At 38.0% G+C, this 20,445-nt stretch overlaps 1 protein-coding gene across 7 annotated transcripts in view; it reads left to right on the forward strand.

Moving 5' to 3' along the window:
• Positions 1-7,938: 7,938 nt before the first annotated feature.
• The window catches only part of CTNND1 (catenin delta 1), a 72,176-nt gene continuing 59,669 nt past the window's right edge, over positions 7,939-20,445 (forward strand). For 2 of the 7 annotated variants that reach the window (XM_032219212.1, XM_032219219.1), the window contains exon 1: positions 8,645-8,986. The gene's annotated coding sequence lies outside the window, so the exon portion shown is untranslated. Of the gene's footprint in view, positions 8,033-8,089; positions 8,568-8,644; positions 8,987-20,445 lie in introns of those variants that run through there. The other 5 variants (XM_032219226.1, XM_032219250.1, XM_032219234.1 and 2 more) reach the window with 5 other exon arrangements.

A 20,445-nucleotide genomic window follows, 5' to 3' on the forward strand; every position in this document is an offset into this window, starting at 1 on the left:
GCAAAATATTTAAGACCATCCGTTGGTTTTTATGGTTTTTTTTTTACAACAAAGATAAAAATTTATGTCGGTCAGAATGGTGTTTTATTGACAGAAGCAAAGCTCGAGAAAAGGATGATAAAAAAAAATCTGCCCAAATTACGAAGCTGAAAACTGTCCGAGGACATAATAATCCTGCCTAGTTTTGGTTTTGTGGTTGAAAATTTTTTTAATGCACTTTACTCACATTGTAAAAGGACACATGGAGAACTTTTAATTGGCTCAGAAAGGAACTTTTGTTTTTCTTCTGTTATTCCAGTTTCTGCTGTTCCAATGACTTAAAAAAGTTGAATTTATTAAACTAGATTGTTATAATCATACAGTACAGTGATTTACAAAGCACAAAATAAAAAATAAGATAAAAACAAAATATTAAGAAACAGCAAGCAAAAAGAGTAGAAAATGTATATTTCAAACTACATAGTTTTATATATACACACACATGTAATCATAAATACTACATTTTAATATCCCTAAACAATATTCTATCTAAAACTATTAGAATTCTTTCTTGATAGAAATAAAAAAGAAGGGCATATGTGAATAAACCAGTAATTAATTACAGAATTCATGGCTATATTCATTTTTCAGGCTATTCTATTTTCCGCATTTTTAATTCAATGATTCAAAGAAAGATATGCTTTAGTTTTCCAGAGTGCATACTACAGCTATACCCTGGCCCAGAATCAAACTGGGATTTATATCTTTATAGTAATTGCACAATGTTGTATCTCTTGGTAAAATGGACAATGAAGCTACACTAGCATTAATTATTAAAGACAGAGGTACAGATTATTTAGAGACTTTTACCCAAATAAGAAACTCAGTGGGTATTATTACAACAGTGTGTGTGTGTGTGTGTGTGTGTGTGTGTGTGTATGTGTGTGTGTGTTATGGTTAAGAATTCTCCAAAACTATCTAGAAGCAACTTGATTAGTATAATGCAATTTTAAGGGAATGTGGTACAGTAATACTAATTATTTACTTTTATAGTCAGTTCCTGATAATTAGTTTAAATTTTATATCATGTAAGGTTCCAAGTTGATTCGTTAATATGCTAAAATTTCTTCTTATCTTTTAAAAATATTTTAAAGAGAGGTTGAAACCATTCTTCAAATATTGTAACTGTCCTTGACTTGAACAATAATTGCATTTATTTCATGTGGAACTAAGTTGGAACTTCTGACCAATTTTTTACCACATATATTCAGTGGAAATAAATTGTCTATCAATTATCTTTAATCCTCTCAAACCTCTTTTCTTTCTATTTCTTGACCTTTATTTATTTAAACCTGATCAAAGAATGAGAGAAGAATCAAGAGTGTTAAAAATCTTTTTTTCAGTATTTTTAAATTTCTAAGCTAAGTTTAAATTGTGATATTTATTTCTCAATATTATGGAGGAATAGTATTTCCCTAACAGATTAAGAATCTAGCTCTAACCTCTACCCACCGAACAACTGTTTAGTTACCAATAAGTTAATTATTTAATTGGAAAAGGTTCAAATCATGTTTTAGGTTTGATATACCGAAGTTTCTATCATATTTTATTTATACTACCGGTATATAGACTGCTTGTTACTAGCATTTATGTGTGCTTGTATACATACAAACACACACAAACTCATATACATGCCTCAGCAGGTGGCAGCATATGGATGACATCATTTATGTTTAGAAAAAGTTGGGTTGGATTGAAATTTACTAACAGGGAAAGTTGGATTTAATGGAAGACTATTAGACTACTACCAGAGAATCACAGGGCTAGAGGCTAGTAGAAAGGAAGTCAGAAAAAAAATACCCAGAAGGGGAAAAAAAGAGGACAACCTGGGTTCATGTTGCCAAAATATCTGTATATATAAATATATTTATGGCACATCAGGAGTTGAGCTCAATTCAATGGACATTTTATTGCTTATTGATTCTTCCATAGTAATACTCATTTATAGATGTCAAAGTCAGATCTTACCCAGGGATGTATGATCTTCTGCTACAGCTGGAGGGTATGGTGTGATTGATTAATGTATGTCCGCCTTTCTTAACCTAACATCCCTTAGGTTTGGACTTGACTGTCCCAGGAACTGTTTGCTTCTGCTTCTGCTGCTGCTACTACTTTGCAAAATATCAGGTTGGGCTGCCATACAACATTTTTGTCAAACTGTGACCTTCATAAATAGGTCATTTAATCAAAGAATATAAGTGGATCTCTCTCCTACAGTAAAAGAGCCTTTTGTTTTACTCACATTAAAAGAGTTTGCTTAGGAAGTTGGTTGATTGGAAAATGAACTGCAGCAGTAAAAAGCAATTGTGATTTTTGTTTTGCACATTTGGCAAATGCCTGTAAATAGCAGTTTAAATTGAACACTTAAAATAAATCAATATGTTGCAGGTCTCAAAGCTCATTTTGCTGAAATAACAATGATTTTGAGGCTCATCTGTGATATGTGAATCCTTTTGCTTAATGAATGAATGAATGCAGGCTGTTACACAATGTGATCTTTTCTGTTTGTACTTTGCAGCAATTGTGATTTCTGTCTCATGCCTTATATGAGGATGTGACGAGTTGGAAAAAATGCAAACAATGTTTTGACTAAGTTTGTCGTTTTCTCCCTCTGAAGTAATAGATTATTGGGTAATTGGCACCAAACTTCATTGACCTTCTTTTATCTCTGTATATTAATATAAACATTTATTTATTATTGTTTCTTTAAAAAAACAGTCGAGACCTGACATAGCTATAATGCAAATACATACAAAACCTATGCATACAAGTGCTTAACAAATAAAAAACAATAGAAAAAGAAAGTAAAGTATAATATACTATTGTAGCAATTAATAGTTGCAATTCTATAGATTTATCTAATATAAATATTAAAGTACAATTTACTTTAATATTACATTTATATAATTTTATATTACATTTATATAAATTTCTTTTTTTAACCCATTGTATTTTGTATAAATGAATTCTATATTTTATTTCACTTGCTCACACAAAATCGATACCTATAGGCAGTCTGCTGTCAGGTGGCAAATGTAATTAAATCTTCAATCCATAGAGTGAATGGAGACATATATTTATATTTCTAAAGTTGGGGTGTCAGTCTTTTAGCCATAGTAAGGGCACGTACATTCCATTTATGCTGTCCACTTATCAAATGTATAAAAAGAATGGAAAGTAGAAAATTGACAGATAACAGATAAATGGTTAATAATAACAACTCTATGGTGCATTTTTCTTTTAGCCCTAATATTCTGTAAGTTGTATATTGTTTTTCCATGAAAAGATCCATGGAATCTGATGTGATCATAACTTTGGGTCTTCTTCCACCTGCAGTATTCTTGTGTCATGGTTTGTTCAGTTTTTATTTAGTGCACAGTATTGAACAAACCAAATTATTGTGGTTTAATTAATATAGCATAGATAAGCAAACTACAGGACTGAGTTGCATGTGCCAAATTATTCTTGAGGTTTAACCACTTCTTGTAGAGGATGGTTCTTGTGCATCATGATTATTGTCTTGTCCAAATACAATTTTTAATCAGTCATAATAAAATCTGTAATTTCAATAGACAAATCAGTCATCAATAGATATATAGAGATAAACCATATTTACATACAATTGAAAAGAAACAGTAAAAAAGTTAAAAAGAAATCAAAAGGGCAGAACACACCCTCTCCAGAATCTATACTCGTATAAGAGAATTAATATTAGACACAGTAGCAAGCAGGCAGAAAACTACTCTAATCAAGACACTCTTAAGGAGAAAATACATACCCCTACCAACACTGACAGGGCAAGCTACTGTATATAAACAGGGAGAAATCCTAAATTCAGTAGCACTGATGATGTTACCTGCTCAAGGTAATGAAATGTTTACAAGCAAACAAGCAGCAAATAACCAAAGAGCACTAAGAACTCCATAATCTGTAATTTGTACAGTAGATTATAAAACCAAATGAACATGTCCTGCAATTCACTTAAAGAAACTTTATGGAGTAAACTTGCTTTTGAATTTGCTTTGACAAGCAAACCAAGTATCACAAGCATGTCACTTGACATCCTTTTAATGTTTTCTTTGCATAAAGATGAATAATTGCCACATAATTACTTATATTTCCTATGTAGATAGTGTTGTGTCTACATGCAAATTGTCACTGACTGAGAAATCTGGTCAAGCAATTATCTCTGAAGAAATATCACAATTGCTCTGTGCAGCCACTTAATTAAAATATTGCATTGTGCCTTTTTAATCAGCAGCTTCTTAGTTTACATTTATTTGATACTATGGCTAAAATGGGACCATTTTAACCTTTAATGGCTGATATTATTAACTACTGCTTTTCAAAAGTTGGTTCTTAGGCTAATGAGTGAAAAGAAATAAATATGATTCTGGATAGATAAGGATGGGATGAAACAACCAGTGACTGTATTTGAACAACAGATTTAGCCTCTACAGTATTGTTCACTATAGCTTCTTACCTCCACACCTCCATAATAATTGCACTGACTAAGGCAACTTCAGTGAAAGAAATAACAGCAGAAGTCAAGCTGAACTTGAAGAGCCACCCACTGTGGCTCTGTTCATACAACAAAAAGCCAAAGGGGAACAAAATAGTAATAATAATGATGATGATGATATACAATTTATTGACATCATGGTAACAGGAGATGCCAGGGTCAAAGAAAAAGAACTGGAAAAAAACACAACCTAGCCATCGAAATTACCCAATTATGGATGACATATGTAACAGTGATACCCATTGTCATCGGGGCACTTGGTGCCATGTCCAAGAATTTTGCAAAACACAGCAAGAAATTTCAGCTTCCTGCAATAACACCAGCAGAACTGCAAAAAACTGCACTACTCGGAACATCTTATATTTTAAGAAGGTACTTGGTTGATACCTAGGACGCTGGCAGCAACCCGTATCAACCATTAGCACCAGTCAATGGTATTTGTGATGCATTTTTGAATGTTCAGTTGACTGAGTTTGATGTTTAATGAATAAAGTATAATATAATAAATACCAGATATCACAGTTGTAAAGAGCCAAAGCATACAGTTTATTGATATCGCTGTATCAGGAGACGCCATAGTCAAAGCAAAAGAACTGGAAAAAAATCATAAAATATCATGATCTGGCCATCGAAACTAAACAGATATGGATGAAACATGTAACAGTGATACCCATTGTCACTGGGGCATTTGGTACCATGTCCAAGAATTTGGCAAAACACATCAAGAAATTGCAGCTTCCTGCAATAACTCGAGTGGAACTGCAAAAAACTGTGCTACTCAAAACATCATATATTTCAAGAAGATATTTGGTTGATACCTAGGATACTGGCAGAAAACCGTATCAACCATTAGTACCAGTCGCTGGTATTTGTCATGCATTTTGAATGTTCAGTTGGCTGAGTTCCATGTTTAATGAATAAAGTATATAATAATAATGTGGGATAAAAATGTTGTAAATAAATAAATTAATGCTTAGTGCACTCTGTGAACCCAAGACTAGAAAGTGACTTTTCATTAAGAAACTATTAGCCTAGTCCAGGAAGGACGGCTTCTAGCCATTTTTTTGAGCCAATGGTTATTTCTGCAAAGACCAGTTTTTCCTGCCTTCCTGGAGGAACTAGGAAAATTCTGCAGGTGTTTTGCTACTATTCTCTGATCCCTCCCTGTAATTACCTCACACGGAGAGAATGTAAGCCTTGTAATTAAATTAATAATAAAGGAAAGTGGTATAAATAGAAGAGATCAGTTGTCCAGATTTTTTGTAGCCCAGTTTGGCTGCTCCTGCTCCACAAAGCCCCACCTTTCGGTAAATGGCAGGTCTCCACTGGGCCCAATTTCATAGATGGATAAAGAAATCCCAGCACATGTATTCCTACTGCATCTTCACCGGACACCTTGGTTAAGAGATTGTGGTCTGACAAACATCCTGATAAAAATTGGGACAAAAGTTCTATTAAATAATGAATTTGCACTGAGATATATGTGATAGCAATAAAGATGGAAAATTAGTTGGAAGAACTTCTTTGATTTTGTAAAATAATTTGACTTATAAAATTGTACATGAGAGATCTCCTGCTAATCTTAATCCCAAATATTATTCTGAAAGTCTAAAGCAGTTGCAATATTTAGTTTGAAGGGAGGGAATGTAGGTAGTCCTTGATTTACAACTTCAGTTTAGTGACTAAAGTTCCAATGTTGAAAAAGTGACTTATGACCATTTTTCACAAGACTGTTGCAGCATCCCCATGGTCACAGCATGTATTTATGATGGCTGTAATGTCTCAGGATGTGATCATAAGGTTGCAAGCAAACAAGTAAATGGGGAAGTCAGACTCATTTAACAGGTGACTAACAACAATGGCAGTGATTCACCTAACTGTGGAAAGGTCATAAAATGGGAAAATCGCACCTAATAAATGTCTCACTTAACAACAGAAATTTTAGGCTTAATTGTGGTCATGTCAAGGTCTACTAGTACTATAGAGAACTGTACCTCTTAGTATCTACTTATTTGCTAATCATATATAAAACACCAATCCTTTTATGGTATGTGGGACATGAGTACATATGTATTTTTGTTCATCAAACGTGAGAACAAAATCAACTTGGACTCTTTCCACTTTTGTACTTCTGATGGCTCATGGTGCTTACACACGCAAAAAAAGAGAGAGACAAAATACATGTTTAAAATTCCAAAGAAAATTTAATTGAGTTTAGGACTACAGCCTAATTTTCTATCTTGAATAAAGTTAATTGTATTTCTAATCCATTTTCCTATTGCCTTACAAAACGTTGCAATTTGTGGTTAGCGAAAAGTGCTCTATTCACTTCAATAAACTGATCTCATCCTTGGGAATAAGTACCATCTTTAAAGCGCTGACATCTCACTGATAGTGACCTTTTTTATCAGTTTGAGCTCTTTGTCACAGTGCTCAAAATGGCAAAAAAAAAAAAAAAACCTAAGTAGAGAGAATCTTCAAACAACCTGAGTTATTACAGTACTGCACAGCAATCCTGACCCATAATAAAAAAAATACAAATTAAATATTGAGCAAGAATACAGGCTAATCAGAGAGACAAAGAAAACAAATTGTTTGCGCTCTGAAAAAGGGTGTGAAGCAGGAAAGAAAGAAAAAAATCTCGTCACTGTATCAATTAAATCAGTACAGATTTAATTACAGGACACGCAAAATGAAATCCTTTCACTTGATGATCCCAGTGCTGCCAAATTCCCCCCTTTCGGAATTCGACTAAAATATCCTCGCCCCTCTTTTTTTGGTAATTAGGGAAATCCTAATACAATAAAAGTTCTGAAATCTCATGTTTTCGTTACACGCCTCATTTCTTGGGGTGAGACGGGGCGTCTGTACGCAGAGGAAGCGAAACAATAGAGCCAACGAAACCCGCACGGTGGACTGGTTTCTGACTAACTCTTTTAGGATTGCGCAAGTCTGGCTATAATTCTCGGGGAAAAAGCCTCGCCGAATTTCTTCGGGGCCGATCGCAGAACCACCAATTCTGAGCGTTGAAAGGTAAAAGCGTGAACAAAAGTATTTCAAATCCCGGATCAGAGAGGAAATAGAAGTAAGTGAGTGAAACATGTTGGAGCCTGAACTCTTCCCCGTGGAATGGAATGTTGCCTTTTGTGAGAAGATTCTTCAGCACGCTGGAATTTAAAAAGGAAAAATAAATCGGGCTTCTCTCTTTTTTAAAATGATTTTAAAAGTTCTTTGCACATTTCTCCTGTCATTTTTTCCCCTATTTTCCTTTTTGTCCTTTTTTTTTAAAACAAAAAAAAAATCTACAATGGAGTTTCCTATTGGATAGCCTAGGATCCCTGATTGATGGCCGCCTCCCATTGGATCTGTGCGGGAGCTGACATCACCTCGGGAAAGAGGGGCTGGGCAGGACGCTCCGTGTTGTCGCCGCCCGCCTCCTCTGCCTTTGGCTGGGTGCAACTTCCATTTTAGGTGTTGGAACTGAGCAAGGGGGGGGGGGGTTGGGTGTGGGGGGTGCAGCGAAAGATCCCGCAGGAAAAAAAAGAGAGAGAAAAGGAGGGAGGGGGGAGAAGGAGGAGGAGGGAAGCTTCACGAGATCTTTACTGCTTTCCTCCGTCTTTTGTCCGTGAGATTTTAAAGCTCTCGCCGATCAGAGATTTTTATCCTTAAGATTCCTTAGCGCTTTGTTAGGAAACCGCACGCTTATCTTCTTCTTTTTCCCTTCCTCCTCCTTTGCATTTGCAGGACGACGGGGCACCTAGTCCGGGGAGACTATGCGAAGTTGTCAACTCGAATGATTAGGATAGACCTAGCGGAACAGTTGGGATCATCGTGGCACTCCAAAAAGAAAAGAAAAGTGCTTTCCTTCCTCTCCGTCGCCCTCGTCCCGATTTTGTTTTAAACCCTCCCAGGGGTGGAGGCGAAGCAAACTTGCTTCCCCAAGCAGCCACGGAAGTGGGACCGCCAGATTCCCGGAGAGAGCAAAGCGAAGGGGGAAAAGCCCAAGGTAAGGGGATTTTGTAATAATAATTGCATCTGACTGCCTCTCTCCGCCGCCCGCCCGCCCCTCTCGCGCCTGACTTCTGATTGGGCACGGAAGATCCCCCCTCCCTATTTCGGGGGTCGATTCTCTTCGTTGCCCACCCGGGTGATCCCTCCCCCCTTTCTTTCTGTGTTGGGGGGGGGGGCTAAGGGGAGGGAGCCAAGGAGTTCCCGGGAAGCGGATCGGCTTGGGTCTTCGGAGATCTTGCTGGGAAAAAAAGAAGGGAGCGGAGGAAAGAACGCGAGAGGGCAAAGATTGCATCGGCGGCGCCGTCCTACAGCGAAGGGCACAGTGCAGGGTGGATCCCGTTTCGCTTCTCCCAGGTGCCTTCGAGTGGGTTAGGGGGCTTCTCCTGCTTTTCGGAGCTGCTTTCCTGCTTCAAAGTAAGCTCCGTATCGAACCAGCAAAACTTTCCTCCTGGGTGGAAGCGTAATAAATTCCTCTTGAAAGGGTGGGGGTGGGAGGGGAGTGGGCCTACCATCCGGCATTGGGAGGTAACGGGGGTGGGTGGGTTGTAAAGACTTGGATTTGCGTCGGGTTGTCGTCTCAAAGCAACGTAATTATTGGGGGGTATTAAAGTGCTTCTGTTTAAAACTCTGGAGAAGTTTTCCTTAGTTTGTGAATCTTGCAAATGCGTAAAGTCCCTAGGGGAGTTCTGAAGTGCCCATTTTACTTCAATTAAGTTAGACAAAGCTGCTTTAAAAAAACAACTCTGGAATGCCTTGCAAACTACCCAATGTTGGGTTATAGGGTGTTTTTTCCCTGTTAGTCCTGAAATCTGCGCAGGTGGGTCTCCTACAGTTGAAAGCACCAAAACCTTTGCTACCTGAATTGTTGAAGTTATGAGTAATTTAACTGCATTTCCTCCTACCCTTCCCATTTTGCCCCTCCCCTGCCTATTATGCTCTCCAAACGTACTTTTTCTCCCCCCCCCCCCCAGTTCTCATTTTTAAAAATGTGAATTCCTTGGGGCAGAGGCCAGGTTTTGGTGACTGCTAATTGTCATGTAGATTCACAGGGTGTGGCTATCATTTTAACTTATATGATTTCTGTGGTGGGACTTTCTATTAAAAGCTGGTAAAGAAAGCTGGTTTGGGGTCCTGTGGAAATTCAGTTACTAAACTAAAGATGTTAACAATAGTGTAAACCCTTTTTGTAGCACATTGTACCTTACACAAATAACATGTTCAAAAGAGGACAGAGTTGAAATTTGGCCATTGAAGAAGAGGTAGCATTCCTCTATTGCCTATGTGCCATTTTACTGTTTCTCTCCATGTCCAGATATTCTGTGGAATTACGCTAGAAACCTTGCTTAGCCACCAAATGCCTAAGAAAGAGCCTTTTCTCTGAGAAAGCAGAACACAAAGGCACTTCAAAAAACAGGGGAGGAGCTTTCTTCCTTTGGGTTTAAACCAACACAGTGGCTTGTGGATTTAGTAGTTGCAAAACAGGATAATAATTTATCTAAAACCCTGAAAATCTTGGTTTTCTCCCAGTGTAAACACATACATGTTAAAGAAAATCATATTCTCCCCAAACACAAAGGAAGCATCAGATTGGCTAGTACCTAGGCAACTTTCCGTCTGATTCCCTTGAGATCTATTGCTAAACATTATACATTAATGATACGGGGCAGTGGCTTAGGGTTCAAGCCAGCCAGGTTCAAGTACCTATTAGAGTACATTCACTGGAGAACTGAGCAATGGTGTGAAACCCCTGATACTTTGGTCCAGAATTTCAAACTCTGGAAAATGAAGTGGTTGAGCTTGGTACATGTTTTCCTAAGGCAAAGGAGACTGATTCTAAACAAACACTTGTATTTCTGGTGATGGCATTTTCGTGCCAGAAAGGAACCATGCCTGAGAGAAGAGTTAAAGCTTCATTTTATCTAAACAGGAAACCTGCCAAAAATCATTAATAAGATGATCCTTTTTTCATGCCTAAATTGTCTCTTATTTCTGGTAAACCTTATGATATGGGAACTCTACATACAGTATTAAAGAAAGTAGCAGTTAAGTACTGTACATGCGAATATCTAAAATGTATGGGAGCTTTTCAGGAAGCAAAGTTTAGCTACTTATCTGAATGCTGAATTGCTGACTTACGTTATGGGGTGGGGCAGTTTACCTCCATTTTAAAGAGCCCTTGCTTCTTTGAAGGGCAGCAGTAAGTTCATGGTAGAGAAGCTGTCCTTCTGTATATTTTAAAAAATATTGAGCCAAGTTTTACAAAGATGATAACAAACTGGAGAGCTGTAGTTTTCTTATTCTTTTTATATGCATCAAATTGCACATTGAGGGAAAAAACCTCAGCCACACAAATGCTTTGTGGTATGCTTCAGAGTCAGTATATTTGGCTGGAAGGCCAGTGAGCTAAAGTGTAAAGCTGTGTATTTATCACTTGCATATGGAACTGGGAAGTAAATCCAACTCTTTTTAGTGCATATGGATCTTCTGGGAGTCAGGTTTAGCAGGACATCCTACAAACTTTGGCTAGTTTTATTTCACATTAACTTTTTAACTCTCTAGGTCAGGGGTGTCAAACAGGCGGCCCGCCGCGGGCCAGAATGCATCACACGCAGGCCGCACCCACCCCAGTTCCATGAAGGGAAAAAAGTCATGATATATTATGTGATGAGTTTGACACCCGTCCTCTAGGTTAAAACCACTTTGTTTCCCACATGAATTAAAATATCATCAGAACAAGTGCTGATATGACTAATTGAAAGGTCAGATCTGTTTAATAAATTGTGACATTCGTAGCAGGAGCAATAGAGAAACACACTGGCTTGGATTGACAAGTAAGTAAAATTAAGTGAATGGATTATGATTCTGTAATATGAACTCAGTAAACTAAGCTGCTTCCAATCATACTATAAAGTTGATAAGTTGATAAGTGGCTTCCACATAGCTCAAAACAGTGGTCTGAATCTAGGCTTAGTCATATGTAAAATAGATTGGGTGAAATCAGTAAGGCTTAATGTAGTCATAACTAACTTAATTATACAGGTTGCAGTAATTGAAATTGTTGGCTATTCTTCTAAGAACAATGAGAATTGATGTGTCTGGAGGGTGCCAAGCTGGAGAAGGTGAATTTAATGCAAGTTGCCTGAAATGGGAGACCATGTTTTGCTAGAAGGTAGCTTAGGTAAAAGAAGTAAAAATAACACAGGTTGGGTTTTTGCAGGTGTTTTAGCTAATGAATATAGTATGGCATTATAAGAAATGAAATATACTATGTTGGTTATTTTCACCAACATTTTTCAAAATGGAAAATTATTTCTGTTTAGGAATGAATGTGTTAAAACTAAAAACCTGGAGCAGAATATAATATAACTGGGGTTATTGGGGTTGCCTCTGTGAGGAGTGACAACATTACCACTGATGACTTATATAACACATTCATTCTTGAAACATAATTTAGGACCTTGTGAGATATTGGTCAATCAAGGGATTTCCGATTTATACTGAGTACTGCATATAGACGGGGTGGGTGACAGACCTATTCATTACCATCATCTGAGTCATTGAAGGGAGGACTGAGGTTAACTTTGTAAAGAATTATAAACTACAATGACTTTCCCTTGTAGTATAGGTTCATATTTTATGGCCTTTATGCAACCACAAGAACTGAAGAAAGAGAAAGTGGACAAGCGAAGTCAGAAAGTACTGATAATGAAGAATAAGGTTCTTCTGATTGATGGAAAAGAGAACATCCATGCATTCATGCAATTCTGAATTCACAGTTCCTGAAGTGTGCTTTGAAAAAAGAGGACAATCATTCAAGTTAATCAGTAGTTAATCTGCACTTGACTTGGATTTTGGAAGGTTCAGAAATGTGGAAATGTGCCTCTGTTTAATATAGTACTTTCAACATGGATTAATCAATGTATCGTTGCTTTCATTTCTAGTTATTTGGGGATATCAGGGAAGTAAAAATGGCCAGAATAATTCTAGAGGGGATTCTTCTCTTCACCACCTCTCAAACAGAGATAAGCAAGCTAGTGCTTTCCAGATGTTTTGGGCTACAACTGCCATGTTCATCTACCTATTTAGGTACTAAGTGGAGAATATGGGGATTTCAGTGCTCGCTAAAATAGTGGGCATTTTCCTTGCTTTACACATGGTAAATATATGGAAAGCATAGTTAGAATTGTGAAGGCTGCCTTGTCCAAACTGAGTTTGTCCTAATTGAATGAAAAACTGCCAGTGGTATTCTTTGCTATTGGAAAGGCCTCTCTCCTAACAGCAGCCTCTCCTGCTTTTGTGGCTACATAAGAGCTGGTCCTGTGACACACCCTTCTGCTGCTCTTCAACTGAGAGTTTCTGCCAGCACCCACAATCTCCAAACAAAGCCAAATGTAAAAACGAGGCTTACCAAACAACCTCATACAGTTTAATACAGTTCTTGTATCCTCTTCATGCAAAATAATAATAATAATCATCATCATCATCTACGTAACTTCTTTCCACTCTTTTATTAAATATCCTGTGTGAATAGCTGAAGGTTAGGTCCCTGTGATCAACTGGCTGAAAAGTTATTTCACCTTTTTAAATTGAAAGTTGATCTGCATATAAAACTGTAATGTGTGAGTGAAACCCATCTTTAAAGCCTATTAGCATCTTACAGAAGGGCTAATAGGGTATGGGACTGACAACAGCAACTTCTTTTCAGAATGGGAAAATTTACACAGCCCTAGGGGCAGTGGTGGAAGAAAAAAACAATAGCAACAATTTCTGAAAAAAATCAACCCAACTTTTTCCAAGAAAAAAACACAAACTAATGGAGACCAGACTTGTCATTACTTCAGCGAACGCTAAACATGGATTTCTCTCTTTGCTCCCCAAATTTCTTCTCCTCAGCCTGGTTAAAATAGCTCAAGTCAATCTTGTCTCACCATCTAGCAGAGCCCTCTCTGATAGCACACATGCCTTTCCCTTCTTTTTGGACTAGCATACACATACTTCTGAACGTGTTATTGCATGTACTGTTGCTGCCACAGCCTTGCTTATGAATCAAGCAGGCTGGTTTTTTGTCTTAGTGAGGGAGAAGCCTGCAATACTTGCTTCTTTTTGGCTTAAATATTTCACAAAAACCACTCCCTCAAGCGGAGACTGAAAAAGAGTAATTTGGATGGTCTTTCTGTTTATTTGATGGTTCCCCTTTTCTCTTCCACAACTTATTGCTTAATTATGTCCTTGAGTGGCCATCTCAGTCACTGACAAATGGGATGTCATCCCAGTTCTGTCAGTATTCTTCTGAATTGAGCAATAAGTCTGAGAAAATATTTCCTGACTAATTCACAACTCTTTTGACTCTGAATGCAGGATAGTTGATTTGTCATAATGACAGTAGCATAGAGACAGCAATTTTAGGTTTCACATTTTATTTTACAACCAGAGCTGGTGGAGGAAGGATGAGGTTAGTATGCTATACATGCTTAATAATTGGGAATGCTGGTAGGGTTAGGCTTTAGTTTGGTTTTCTTCAGATATATTGGGGCTATACTTTCCTTAATTTTCAGCAAACATGCTAGAACCATGCTGTCCAAATCTAGCATGTAACTGGAATGTACAAGGGATGGTGGGAATGGGAGGATGTCTTGACTGCCTAACTGTGATACGTCGTTTAGGGCTTAATCTGAAGTTTTCTTTTATCCCCCCCCCATCTCAAAATACTGGCAATCTGGACACTCTGTTTTCCACAAATATAGGCAGAGGACTGCAGAAGGAGAATTCTGGAACTGTTTGCATCCCAGAGCTAACATTGTCCACCTCTGTGCAAGATTGCATGATTGTGTATTTAGTCTCCTGATAAAATGTGGCAGTCTTACATTTTTGAGAATGGGGGCGGTGGGGACTGAGATGTGCTGTGTTCTGGAGATGACAGCCGTCTTGTGTTTTCAGTGAAAGGGTGTGTGTAAGAGGGAACATGAGAAAACAGAAGCCCAGGCCTGTGAGTGAGATTTGTGGAGAGTTGGACAGAGGGTGGAATTGTTAAAAGATACAATCTGAAAGAAGAAGAATGGATAACATTCCTTGACTTCATCCTGTATCCTTTCTGTGTTCGGGCAAACCAAACTCTAGCATCCAGTCGGAAATTTGTCTTCTCTTTCCTGCAAGTTTCTAAACACAATATCATTTCCTGTCTGACCAGGAAATGCTTGCTTCCTTCCTTTCCGCATGGACAACAAAGAATTTAAAAAGCTGTTTGGATTATAATATTTCCTTCTCCCAGCCAAATGGGAGAGAAAGAGTGTCTATGGAACCATTTAGTTTAGGCTGCTGTTGTAAAGGTGCAGCTGCTGCATCTCATCTTGCATTGTGTAGCTCTTTGTAAAACCTTTTCTTAAAAGCTGGGTTGTTACTGGGCTGTGGCTTTTAAGCAGGTATGGATGTTTGGACTGTAAAATGTGCTTCCTGGATAAGAAAAATGTAGAAGAGAGCTTATGTGATCTATTATTGCATTAACACACTGAATTTTATAGTATCGGATAAATGTTATTGTCACTGGTTGACATTTTCTTGACTATTGGACAATGTTCCTTTCCAGTTCTCTTGTTAAACCAGTTTGAGAGGAATCTTAAAACATATGGTGCATGAAACAGTTTGAAGCAAAGGATAGAATATGGATATATAGCACATAGATATTTCTAAGTATTTAATTCATTACTTTCACACTTCCTGCAAACAGGGAGACATTCTATTTTTGTGGATGGCATTGTGTCAGTAGAAGGAATGCTTCAGTTTCAGCTTTGCTGTATTGAGTATCTCCCTAAAACTTCCTAACCTTTAGTTTCATAATGTTAATTTATTTTTGCCTGGTGAATTGCAAATTTGAATTACTTCATCTGCTAGGCAGGAAGTATGCTTAATTCATACTTCATTCATCCTTTGATTTAAATTATAGCTGGATTTCTTCAAATTAGACTTCTTAAGAATAAAATCGGCGGCTATTTCCTGGGCAGTTTATTGTAAACATTTGAGAAGAAATTCTAATCATGGATTTAAACTCTTTGAGGAGTTAAAGAGCTTTAGTTAAAGTGAAGTGAGGATTAACTGTTTAAATTTAAGGGAAGAAGTGTTTCTTAAATATTAGAAATAATTATCTTTTACCTGCTCAGAAAAAAAAGCTCTGGTGTGAGAAATGAATGTCTCCATTCTGGAATACCATATGTGGCCAGTAAGCCACTTTGAACATTTGTGAGTTTCATGCTTGTTGTCTTTCTAAATACACAAAAGAAGAATCAGATGGGGATGTATGCTCCGTGAGCTCTTGCCAATGGACTGAATTGTATCTACTTTAAAGTTCTGAGCGCCTGAGGAGGAAGTAGCCTGGAACCTTGCCCACAGCAGCTCAGCATCAGGCAATGCTTGATCTTGTTCTAGTGCAAGTCTTTTGGTATACCTCACACAATAGACTTGTACCACTTGTTGTTCCAGACTGTGCCACATGCTATTCTTGTTTGCCGGAAGAACATACCAAGTTGTTTGTAGAGTTTGTACTCTTCTTTGATCTTGTATACAGAGAGGAGGAGGAGGTCTGGACCATATAGTGATGAATATCGAGATTTTGGACTCTGGCATCATGTTAGGAGCATGATGAATGGAGAATTGAATGCCATGCTATTCTGACTTACTGGAAAAACAACTCTGGTGGCACATATTTGCCCTATTTTGGACCAAGTGATGGGGTAAAAAGGGCTGTAACTCAGTGGTACAACTGTTGGTTTGATTGTAGAAGCTGTCAGATTCAATCTTGAGCCTTTCCAGCTCAGTTAAAAAGATTGTACAGTTTCAGCAGATAAGATGCTGTCTCCTGTCAGGTAAAGTAAAAAGTTTGGGCAAGTGGCCAAATAATTGAAGAAGACATAAAGGTGTGTCTCACAATACCCCTTGGGATATGAGACTAGGACAATTCTAGGCAGCAACTTTGCTTTAGGAAATTTCAAATCATAACCAATACGCAATATCTATATTTTTAAAAGAAGTTGTTATAAACACAAATAATTTCTGTGCACTGTTGTGGAATTTAACATTGAGATTGTGCTTAGAAGGCAATATTCTGCTTTTGGATAGGGCTCTGTCTAAAGATTCAACACTAATTTTGCAAGATAGAGATTTTCAGATAATAGACAAGTAGCAGTGAAGTTATTTGGGAAGGATTTTTGAAGAACAGTTAAAGAGATGCCGGGGTACTTTGGAAGGTTCCTACTCTTCTTTTATGGTTTCTGAACTTTTATTTTATACTATTTTATATTTTACTTACATGCTACCCATCTTACCTAGATAGCAATATTGTCAGTTCTCAACCGTAATAGTGACATCTAGAAAATTGCTAGTTTTTTTAGAATCTCGGGAAACAAAATGAATAAGATTCTGCAGTTGTGGAAGGCCATTACTGGTACATTATAGGTGCTGGAATTATTTGAATATTAAGAATTAGGAAATAAGAAATAACCCCCTACATCCTCCAATTAAGTTGCAGTCTTTGCTTGGGCTTATACTCGATTGCTATCATGAAAATATGTTTCGGAATTAAGAGTACTGATAATGCCAATTTTTGTGTTTAACACAGGTAGTAATGCAGAGTGATTTATCTTATGCTACTGCTAAGAGTCAAAAGCAACTTGATGGTGCATTATAATGCAGAAGGTACAAAATAATGGCTCTTGATAAAAATTGTATGGATTTTGTTGGTGGCTACAAAAGTTAATACTATACATGCAGTTGGAGATACTTTAGTTTCCTAGAGTAGAGCCATGCATACTTCACCATTTCAACTCTATTTTGCTCCAGCTGGTTCCGCCCTTATTTATTTGTTTGTTTGTTAATTAGATTTGTGCGGTACTCATCTTGTCTAGAGGCAACTCTAGATACTTACAAACATATGCTTTAAGCATCAATTGACAATCTTTTCAAAAACTACATGTCAACTGGGAGAAGAGCTTTACTCTTGTGACTGTAGGTAGAGTAAAAGTTTACTTACTGAACGAAGTTTGAACATAGTAACTATCCTGAGTAATCATATTTATTCTAATGTCCAATGAATATACATTCTAAATAGTTTATCAGCTGTTATTTAGATGTATCAGCTGTCCAAAGTTGCTTGGGTTGTTAACCCTAAACATTTAGTAAATGACCATTTTATCAATTCTCAGAGGTTCATGGTTCAGGTAGTGAGAATCTAGAGAAATGGATGGCTGGACTTCAGAGATTATACATTTATTCTGACTTCATGGGTGATTTCTTTGTATCATAAGATGTTCAGTGGCCTTAAGTTTTGAGTTACACTGGATGTGACTAAGGTGAAGATTGAAGTGAAGTTTAAAGGCAAAGGGGAGACATTTGTTTTATTACCTGGCAGACTTCAGGTCTTCAAAATCTATTTGGCTATACTAGAACTAGAGAATCACCTGATGCAGGACAGTTAAGAGCTCAATATTTTTCTAAATTCTTGTAGAGAGGCCTGAACTGTAATTGGTCCTAGTACTCATAATAAATGCAAATCACATAATTTGCTCCTTTCCTCTTAATGTTTTGTCATGTAAATATATTTAGAGAATAGAAAGTCATTGTGGCTGGTATTTTATGTAATTGGGAATTAGGTATCATTATTGTAGATCTAATTCTTACCCTCTCATAGCTTTAAACTAGACAAAACAGAATTATGTGCTCGTTGTCTTTCCTTCTACATATTTCCTCAACATGAATAGAATAAGATGGTGCAGGATTTTGAGTTCAGTCTCCAAAAGGTGCTTCAGAACATGAACCAAACAATTAACAACAATTCTTAAAATAGCCTCATTTTTCCTGGATTCATATGATGCAGAGGGCTGTTGCACACTCTTTAGTAGAAGAGATGCAGGTGCTTTAAGGAGCTTCTGGCAGGAGTAACATTGGCTCTCTGAAGTAGTTTTTCTTAATCTTTTTCCTCAGGCGTTGCACAGCCTTGGAAATAAATGTCAGCAGGGTTGTTGGCTGTAGAAAGGATTTCTAGTGACTTCTCCTAGTAATCTGTATCCAGACCAGGCTGTAACTGTCCTGGTGAGAGCTGCAAAGGACTTGAAATCTGTCTTGCTGATTGATAGACATGCCACATTTGTATTTACAGTAAGGCTATGATGGAAAAGTAGCTAACTCCTTTTGAGCAAGGAGAATGGAGAGAAGCATGCTGAAATGCATCAACTATCTTTGTATGATAAGTGAATGAATTGATGCCTTTCAAAAGCTTCCATATGAACTTCACAAAATGTTGGAGGTCATTACTTGAGAATGTATACTATTGATGGGTTTTTATCCTCCTTTGTTCATCTAGCACAGGATTCCTGTTGCAACGTTGGTGTAGCAAAATGGCTACAAAACAACTTCTCCTTTCCCTTTTCTGCTCCTGTTTCCTCCCTGGCCCGCATCCTTGACACAAACCTCCCCTTCGAGCCCCGGTTGTTGGTGGGGTTACAAGGGTTGTTTTTCCTCTAATAAGATAAGGAGTTCTGCAGGATAAAGTGGGAGCTCTGGCTGCTGATTGGTGCTCAGGATGCCCTGGAATGCTCTGGCCCATTTCCCAGAATCCAGCACTCTGTGTTTGTTTGTTTCTGAGCTTGAGATCTAGTGCTACTGTGACAGGAAATGGGTAGGCAAGAGGGGGAGAGAGAAAGGAGACGTCTGTATATGCGCGTGTGCAATCTCTTTGTCCCCTGACTTCAGCTGCAAATTCCCACCGAGAAAAGACTGACCTTTGTGTTGTGAAAGGATTTGCAAATTGTGCAGATCCCTGAGTTTATAGAGATTTGGCACGTGAATTCAGGTGTCTTGCCCCGTGATCCATGTAAGGATCCTGATCTTTCCTGAGGACACAAAAAACTGAGCACAATGTATTTCCCCCACTTGTAGTTATTTAAACTTGGAAAGCTTGTGGTGCTCCACAGGATATGTAGGATATTTCATTGCTAGCAGATGTATGCATGTTTCATAGAGGTGCCTTCTATTGAACTTACAGATACCAACAAAAGTGTAACCTAAGTGGTGGTCAAAGACTGCTCACTATGCATGTGTCTTTCTCATGGACATGTTGCAGTGGTGGGTTCTGGATTCTGTTCCAACCAGTACGGTTGGAACGGCTCCGGAGTTACCCACGTGCACGCTTCCGCAAGCCTCCGTGACGCTCCAACTGCTCCGCGGAGCATCACGCAGGAGCCGTACGTGCCATGCACGTGTGCGGAAGTGCCAACAGCATAAAGCACCGGTAAGGACCGTGGGCAGGTGGGCCCTCCGGAGCACCGTACCGGAACGGTATCCGGTGCTCCGGGCAGGATCCGGTATGCCTGTAGCGGGGCGTACCACCTGCAACCCACCACTGGCGTGTGATGGTTCCACAGATGACAGGTAGATGCAGAAATAACAAAATACGAATGAGTGAGAATGTTCTTAATTGCCCCAGTTACTTTCCTTGGCAAGTGGGCATATTTACAAGGAAAGCCTTTTTAAAAGAATCTGCTGTTTTTATTCTCCCAGAATGTTAAGGATCTAATTTGAAGCTTAGAAATATTTACATTAATAAAGATCACACTAGAGCTGGCATCTTGCTTTGCTGCATAGCTTTCTGTTAAATATTTTCTTAATTAAATCTTTTTTTAAAAAAAAATCCGGTGGGTGTGCATCCTGCAGCGCCCAGGGGACGAGTCTTCCAATGCATTAGTGCCCTTGAGCTCCCATCTGAGTTAGAGGAATTCTGTCCCCAGTCAAGCATAATTGTCTTGATGACAAGTGTTGTGCTTGATTGCGAACTATTAGTGGGCATTTTTCAAAGCTAGTGTTTCATGCTAATAAAATACTGCTGTCTT

The sequence above is a fragment of the Thamnophis elegans genome, chromosome 1, assembly GCF_009769535.1.
Source record: "Thamnophis elegans isolate rThaEle1 chromosome 1, rThaEle1.pri, whole genome shotgun sequence".
Lineage (NCBI taxonomy): Eukaryota > Metazoa > Chordata > Lepidosauria > Squamata > Colubridae > Thamnophis > Thamnophis elegans.